Below are 9,226 nucleotides of genomic sequence, written 5' to 3' on the forward strand. Positions count from 1 at the left end.
CTAATTGTCTACTATAAAAAGATCAAAAATCTAGCTAGCAAAACATTCGAGTACCATATAAAACACCTATTTTCCATTCCCAAGCACAAACATAAGAAACACATCTCAGGAAAACTTGTAGTTAAATATCGTTAACAAGTTTGATGCGTAGTTTCTATCTGTGTGCAGATTAGCACATGATGAAACTCCTCTCAGTTCAGGGAGGCTGGTACAAATCCCTCAGACGTATCAATTTCACAGCTCACGTAACTAGTGATTAGGCGATTGATATATTCCCATTATTACACATACTAACAACCAACTTCCCTATATATTGGAATTGGAACAAATCACTACATAGTATAAAACAAAGTTGTTTTCTCTGTCCCTATGTCCCTTTGGAAGCTTAAATCTTTAAAATTACGCAACGGATTTTTTTAAATACATAGATTAATTCAAGAGGAAAGTTTATATGTATAACACATGCATAATATATCACCATTGCACCCATGCGAAGCTACGGCGAGTCGGTAGTATACTAATAGAATAATTTAATACAATATACTTTAATGATAAATTAATAGCATACATCATTATTTTATACATGCAAAGAAAAACTGATGTTATAAAAAATGCGTTATGCCGAAAGTGCTGTATCGATTTTAATGTGTTTTGGTTGTCAAAATGAGGAAGAAAAAGAAATTGTATTTAATTAATTGATTATTTTTAACATTTACCAATATCTTTAAAAAATGGCATACTATTTTGATGCCAGTTAAATGTCAAACGAAAACTGGTATTGGAGTTACTCAAAAGTAATTCTTTAACTACGTCTTTGCTCCTAGGTGATATGCGTATCTAAGAAAATAATTAATTTATTGGCCTACTCCTTCGAATCATAGATTAACCGCAATAAATACGAACCGTACAATTGCCGAATGTTAAACAATTTATTTTTAATTTATATCAATAAAAAATAATTGAAGTAACGTGTGACGTACCGAATTCTCACGTCTTGATGGTGGACAAAGCCCTTCGAACACAAAAAGTGTTAAATGAACAAGCTGTTCAATGTTAATTTCCAAAGTAATTGTTGACCTAATGTAGCTACTAATAGGGTTGAAATTAAACCACTATTTAGTGCTTGAACTGCTGGTTCGTATATTTTGATCTATTTGTTCTCAACATGGCCCATTTTTTTATCAAAGGAAATAAGATTTCTTTAACACTCTCTAGCCTTCTATTTCCAGACTCAAAAATGATAGCATAAAGTCGTTCCATTTCAACGCGAAGGAAAAACAAACATTTAATATTGTCACATTAATTTTGCTAATGTAAAAATATACAAAAAAAATTCTTTCAACTTTGGTTTTAGTGACTTTTTTTCAGACGGTTAAGATACGCATAATGATATATAAACAAACATATAAAATTTTGTTCGTTAAGTAAACATTTTTTCGGAGCTCCGGACTATCGCAGCATATGGACATAGCATACGGAAATTCAAGTATTCAAGCACACACAAATCTAGATTGTCAGATTATTATTTTTTTAACCTAGCCCCACATTAGGATTTTCTCCTGTGTCGTAGGTGCGTTTACAAACATAAAAAATCACATGCACATGACACCCAGACCCGAAACAACAATTTGTGGGTCACACAAAGAGTTGCTCCGTGCGGGAATCGAACTCGCTACACGTTGCACGGCAGCCAGTTGCTCAGCCACCGCGCCAACTGTGCAGTCAAAACTGTTTGGTAAAATTAAAATATCGTTAATACTCTACTTGACTCAACAATTAATCCTGAAACCTTTATTAGGTGGCGCGGTTGCGCGCAAACACATTTGGTAGGTACTAAGACCTCATATACCTTAAGATGTCTATTTTCACCACTATGAGATCGTTATTCAAGTCAGTATACTACCACAGAAAACAATTTTGTTTGGTCTAACAAATAACTTAATTCAGTACATTTTATTACAAAATTACTTTAATAATACATTACGTGTCGAGTGGGCACGTAGACGAGAAATGTAATTTATATGCTAATTAGGTATTTTGTTCAAAAAACTATATTTATGTAAGAATTCTGTGGAATAGTACTGGTAGAATTATTAGATCGCTAGTCTTTATTTGGTGAGGGATAAGGTTTATTTTAGAAGTTGCTTTATTTGTTGTTAAAACAGACATTTGGGTCACACATCTGGTGTTGCAGATGTCTATAGGATAAGGCTACTGCTTTTCCATAAGAGGCACAAGCATAAGTTTGCATACCACTGTCAGTGGGTGCGTTTACAAACATATGTACAAGTTCACATACACATGACACCCAGACCCGAAACAACAATTTGTGGATCACACAAAGAGTTACTCCGTGCGGGAATCGAACCCGCTACCCGTTGCGCGGCAGCCAGTTGCCCAGCCACCGCACCAACCGTGCAGTCAAAGTCTTTTCGATCAGACACATAAGTTTGCTTACTACTTCAGAAGTGGTATGAAAACTGTTTACTTCCTAACTTATATCTTAATAAATATTTATTAATGTGATATTTTTTTTTGTACGTTTCCTTATTTAAAAATTATTTTTTTTATTAGAAATACAAAAAATAATACATAAAAAACTAACTTAAAGCGTCGAAAAAATTGTTTTTCTTATTTTAAATTATAAATACGCTAATGTTAGCTTGTGTTTCTTTCTTCTTTGTGTGTGAAAAAGTCTATATTTCTATGACCATGCAAGTCAAGACATGAACAGAAAGTAGTATTATTTATTTTATCTAATCAAGGCTACTGTTCCTTTTATTTAAACAAAATAATATTTTTTTTTTGAATAGTCAAGTTGTTACTACCACTGTAAGTGTGAACCTATTATCAAAATGATACAATTATTAAAAAACGGTCAAGAGAACTATTTTCTCCTTTTCATTTTTTTGAGTGGCTCGAACTCATATAGAAAGTTAAAGTGTTTATATGTAGATACAAGAGGCATCAAGGATTTGTGACCAGCTCCCCTAATCATCGATTAATAAATGATATTTATTTCTGTAAATAGGTTATAAAATAACACTTTTACACGTCAATACTTCAAATAGCTAGATGAGGCCGGCATTTCCTATCCGACTACTCTGAGAAGAAATGCCGAAACAAACTCAGAGGTCATAGTCTCTTATAAAGTCCAGACAATGAAATATAGGATAATGTGAGAGAACCGTGCGTGTTGATTCTGTAGTGGTCTTTAGAGGAAAGAACCACAACAGTATGAGCGGACCTGTTCATACTGCATAGATAAGTACAATTTCGAACCCGACAACAATTTTTGCAAGAATCAAACTCGATATTGGCATATTGCCAACACATTAATTTGTTACTCAATAACGCCAATATTGCTCAAGAATGCCAATATTACAAAGATATTTTAATTAAATAAGCAGCTTATTTGAAATACAAGTTTGTAATACATTTATACGATATTGTACCAAGTAAATGTGGAAGTATGTAATAATGTTTTTGTAATATGACGTCACAGTGCTGTAGTTGTCGCTTTGTTCGTGTTATCTTAGCCTGCTGCACAATTAGCAAGTATTTTTAATTAATTCACAAAGTAAAAATAGATTTTTGTTCTGATAACGTCCCTTGTGTGAGCTTCGTTGAATTGGTTTGCAAGTGCAGGTATTAATTAAAATTGAGTTTATAATTGAATGAATAAAAATCTACGACGTTCTTTATGTTCGACAATATTTAAATATGTACTCAATGATAACTTAAAGATAATTTAAAATTGGTGTATAGGGCGTGAAGTGTAACGTTATTTGTAGTCAGTTGCCACTGACTTTTGACAATTATTTTAAAAATCCCATTTGTATACCAATCTCCCATACGTAGTATATCCCACAGGGAGTGTTCAATATTCCATAAGGAATATCTTATCTCCCATAAGGAGTATCCAATCTCTCATAGAGATTATCGAATCTCCCATAGGTAGTATTCAGTATCCCATAAGGAGGCGTGTAAATCAGTAGGTACGAGTAATAGGTACTTTGTCCGACTAAAACCTCAAGCTGGCGCCTACTACCTCTAAACCGATGAGACAGTACAGCTATTTGTTATGCTATATCTACTCGTATGTCAATTATGTTCCTTTAATCTCTAATACAGCCGACACACCTATTTTAGAAAAGAAAACAAATGTTCGTTTCTTTATCGGAACTCGTAAAAGGAGAATGCTATTTGCTTCCGATACGATGCAATCATAATCAAATACTACAGAAGTACGTTTGCTGATAAAAATCTACATTTGCTAGTCGATTGTAAAATAGTATGTCGGAGACTAAATTACTAAAACGATATTATACTTAAAAAGTAGATTAAATAAAATATGAATTTAATTATATAATTTTAAATGCCGTATAAGAAAAGGTTTTTACACAAAAAGTAGATTAAATAAAATATGAATTTAATTATATAATTTTAAATGCCGTATAAGAAAAGGATTATAAACAATGGTTATTAACTAATGCTTATTAACTTAGGATTATTAAAACTGATTAATAGTCGTAGACAATATAGTGTGAATTTGTTTAATGTATTTTTAGTCTAGTGATTGTAAATTAGATTTCTGAATTGTATATTATACATAATATTTATATTATAACTTTCGTGAAACATACTTAATTAATTATTTGGCTTGAAACTAGTCGAGTTCATCGTTCGTCAAATAATTACGTGAATAAGTCGAAAAAAGAGTTATATCATACTTAGAGTATGAATTCCAAACAGTGCGGCAATCAGAATTTTTATCTCATAATATTCAATAGTTTTTAGAATTTGGGATTAGTAGTATAGTTTGGCTTTGACTGCCAAAAGAAAACTTAAAAGAAAATCCTCTGCTAACGTCGGTCACCGGTGACCACCACGGCGCTCAAAATGTTAATAATGTCCATCTTAAAATCTTAAGGAGTTATCTTTCTAAGTACTAGATGAATAAAAGAAACAATAAAGTAATAATTTTCTATATGTACCTATATGTATAATGTATATTGTATAGTTATACATATGTAGTAAATCTTCGCTTTGTCTCAACACCGCTCAAAGGTCGTTTGGCAGAAAATATTTGACATTAAGTTGATGCAATCGCCTTAGCAGCAAGTTATTTTTTCGTCCTTCAAACAAATGCATAAATTTTAAAGATTTTTGTTAGTTTCTCAGTATTATATTACTTTTTATAAACACCTAGATTTTTCCACGAGTGCTCCCGCGTCATTCTTTAGCTAGCCCAATTGATTGTTACTTTTTTATTTATGTTTACCATATATGAGACTGGCTTCCAAGTTCTTATATAAACCTATAACTGAAATCAAAATTCATCAAAATCAATCTGGCAATTTAAACTTGAAACAGATAAATAGACTTTCAAAAGTAGTAAAAAAAACAATAGATGTGAAACACAAAGTAAACTTTGTCACTGTAATTTAATTTATCCAAAATTGAAAATCATATGTAATTGGGATTCAAATTCTCAAATGAGATTTCTAATCCAAAGCGTAGAATTCTATAGACTTTATTTATTCATCTATCCAGTACGTTGGTTAGGTTCAAGTAATTTATTTAGGAAAAAAAGCCGAATGAAATGTGTAGTGACTATTTCCTTGCGAAACCGAAGGAATTTTATAGTATATAGACCCTTTCACGATATTGAAAGCCAAAAAAAAACTATATCTATATGATGAAAAAATCTATCGTCAAAATGTAAGATGAAATATCATTTGAAGGAAACTACAGTTTTTACTGGTATAAGACGCGCTTCTCATGCATAAGAGTGCGTGTTCGAAAGAGATTGACGTGAAAAAAATTGTCACCTATTTGCAAAAATAAATATCATTTATGAAACCTAATGACGGCAAGTTCCAATGTGACATTTTTCGAGTTATATGTACTTTCTAAGATTATTCAGACACTAATGACAAATGATGAAGGAAAATATAGTGAGGAAACCTGGACTAATAATTTCTAATTATAAGTTAGATATAACTAACCCGCAATGAACAAGCGTAGTGATTAATGCTCAAACCTTCTCCGTGCGAGAAGAGGTCTTGGTTAGCAGTGGCCACTTATAAGCTGTTGATGTGATATTTTTACTTGAATGTGTATATTCTATAGATATTAGAGATAGTAAGCATGAGGTAGAGTAAATCATGTAGGTAGAAAGGGAGAAACTGTAATGGTCTGTATATAACAGTTTTGTTCAATGATCTACAATGAATTATTTAATTATTTATGTCTATAAGCAGTGTAAGTGTTTCCGACAGCTGTCTAAAGCGAATGACCTTACAAACAAGTTTGTTGATAACTAGAGTGAACCGAAAATTGCATAACAGTTTTTGAAAATGCTATCGCGTATTTGCATATATTTATGATTCAAATGCTATTCAGTCTAGTCTACTCGTATATTGTCTTTATTGTATACAATAATTTTATTGGTATTTGAGATATATAATATAACGTATATGCTAACTTTTTCCATATTTCCTTAACCTAAACCACACTCTGTTGATCGTTCCGGATAACGCCAGAGTGACAAATTAAAGAAAGATCTCTGGCACCGGCATTGATTGTCTAGGGCGTGCCAAGGATCGAGACAAATTGCGTGATATCCTATTGAGAATCTATATTTTCTATTATTAAGTTATAAGAACTAATACGTGATTTACCGCCATATTCAGATCAGAGTCATTTAATGGTTACTCAACCCAGTCCTTAGCAATTGTTTTCGGAACAAAATCATTACTAAGGAATAGTATAAGTAATCATTAAATACCTCTGAGTACGGCAGTTAGCAGCAGTTTTAACCTACAAATACGATTTTTACGTAACCTTACACTCCTTATCAAAAGCAAGAAATAGTGTTGATATAAATTCTGCTATTGTACAATTACCTACACTTGATTGCAAATGGTCTATGAAAAAAAAGTGTAGTGGAAAAATTTATTCAAATTAATGAATTGTACGTAGAATTTGGATGCAAAGACAAGGTTATATGATAATGCTAATTTAATAGTTTCTACATATACTTATTATTTTACTTATATTAAAAATATAATTGAAATATCAACTTATATTCTGCGTAATAATTATTGTACGTAAGGTCGACATTTAATCAATACCTAGGAACAAGTTTGAGGTCCATTTTATGCAAGTAATGCTATACCTAAGTCGAATCTTACCTGTGTATGTAGCAATATATTTAATGCATTTAATACCAAAGATATTGGTATACAGACGACTGAAAGATACCTATCTACCACGAAATTTTCCAAAAATGGTCCTACGTAGGCTCAATAGACTTACTTTTCTACTAGTAAAATTCAATATTTTCGTCAAAAAACTATATTTTCTATGAATTTTGTATGAAAGACACACTTATGACGTCATTAGATTTTTACGTCTAGTAGCTAGTAAATTTAAGTAGATCATCCATATGAATGAAAGTGTGACTATTTTTTTGATATTATATTGTATTCAATAACGTAAATATAATTTATCTTGGACTGAAACTACCTGGTCTAATATGTATAAGACTTACCCACAATTTTCTTTCATTTTCTTCAACGTTTCATCTCAAGTATAAAGGCAATCCAACCTCTAAAATTCATCAAAGCAGTCGTTGGTAACAGAGATAAATAATTAATTTATCTACTGTTCATTCAGTGTGTGAATATGAGAATTCTAATACAAAATTGTACCAAACGACCTTCCAAATGAAGGTAAAAACAATTTACTTTTTTTAAATACAAAACTTGTTTTATACTGTATTTATAGAAACGGCGTCAGATAGCAAGTATTATCGTTTTCAGACATTGAAAATTTAAATTCTTTTGTATGTAAATTTGCATAATCCGCGTCAAAACAAGCCACGTACGTTTGTACAGCTGAATCCAACAAAACAGCAAACAGGTAACCGAACATCGCATTCAATATTAATTTTAGAACATAAAATGAATATTTTTGGAATAATCACTTTTAAAAACCGGTCGATACTTCATCCACTAAACACTGTTTTGTATATTTTCACTTCACTAAAAACTTCACTCAAAATCACAATGGTAGTTGGCAATCCACAAATTCGAACACAGAATTAGTTTTGAAATTGGAGCGCGCGAAATACGTTAGCGATTTTCCCGCGTAAACAAGATGGCGACGCGTACGCCCCCCACGACAGTGCAGAGCAGACTGGCTAAGTAAAGGTGACGCTTCACATGATCAGATCACGTCTCTGGGTACACATTTTCGCCACGAATGTAACCTTAACGCGACCGGTTTGAAAGCCCGTTAATACAATATCTGCCAAAAATAACACAGTATACAAGTTGTTTTCCATATTTTTGTGAAACAAGTGCTATTTTGCTGCGCTTATGACCGCGCTAATGTATGTGCATTATGTACATAACGTTGCAGAATAAAGCAAATGTGTTTATTTTAGTCGTTCTTTCTCAGCGCCCATCATTCTTCTTTATGAATTTGTTTTTGTGGAAATTTTGTAAAGGAGAAGCAATTTTTCATATCGTACAATTTTATTGTGTTGAAAGAATTTAGAAGGGATCGCAATATGAGAAGAATTTTTAATACTTTTTTATTTTATTTTCTTCTTAACATAGGCACTGGTTGTTGAGTACGTATTTTTCTTACAATGTTATTTTATTAAAATGCTAACAATTGAAATTTTCAATTCAGGTTAGACTGTTTTTCTTCGCGTTGAAGTTTTCAGACCAAAAGTAATTATTCGTTTTCAGGAAAATTTACTTCAATAGTTTCTGTTTGATTATGTCGTGAAGTCTCAAATTAAAATAACAGAAGGACTGAACGATTGCTTCCTTGGTTCTGTTATTAGGAGCACCATTGTCAGGCAAGGCACTTAGAATTTGATTCCGAGACATTATGTAGTATGTAGTAGTATAAACTAACGAACGAATTTTGATGAAGTCTGGTATATAGGCAGCTGGTATGGTATGGTAGGTATGAGCTGACTTGGATAATAGCTGGCTTTTTATCCCACGGGAACGCGAGCAAAGCCAAGAGGCAGGAATTGGTTTTCAACTTCATCTTTTTGTAATTAAAGCAGCCGGATTATTCTTAAATTCTAAAATAATTCTACGGCTAAATTTATAAAATACGTACCGCACTTAACTTGCAAATTGTATTTTGTTCCAATAAACATGAGAGTGAGACCAATCAAACATGAAACCCACTATGC

At 32.0% G+C, this 9,226-nt stretch overlaps 1 protein-coding gene across 1 annotated transcript in view; it reads right to left on the reverse strand.

The window, feature by feature from the left end:
* Positions 1-8,221, reverse strand: part of LOC118277763 (atrial natriuretic peptide receptor 1) — a 145,786-nt gene extending 137,565 nt beyond the window's left edge. The window contains exon 1 of the mRNA XM_035596670.2: positions 7,994-8,221. The gene's annotated coding sequence lies outside the window, so the exon portion shown is untranslated. The remainder of the gene's footprint in view (positions 1-7,993) is intronic.
* Between the last annotated feature and the right edge of the window lie 1,005 nt (positions 8,222-9,226).

Source organism: Spodoptera frugiperda, chromosome 18 (genome assembly GCF_023101765.2).
Source record: "Spodoptera frugiperda isolate SF20-4 chromosome 18, AGI-APGP_CSIRO_Sfru_2.0, whole genome shotgun sequence".
NCBI classification, from domain to species: Eukaryota; Metazoa; Arthropoda; class Insecta; order Lepidoptera; family Noctuidae; genus Spodoptera; species Spodoptera frugiperda.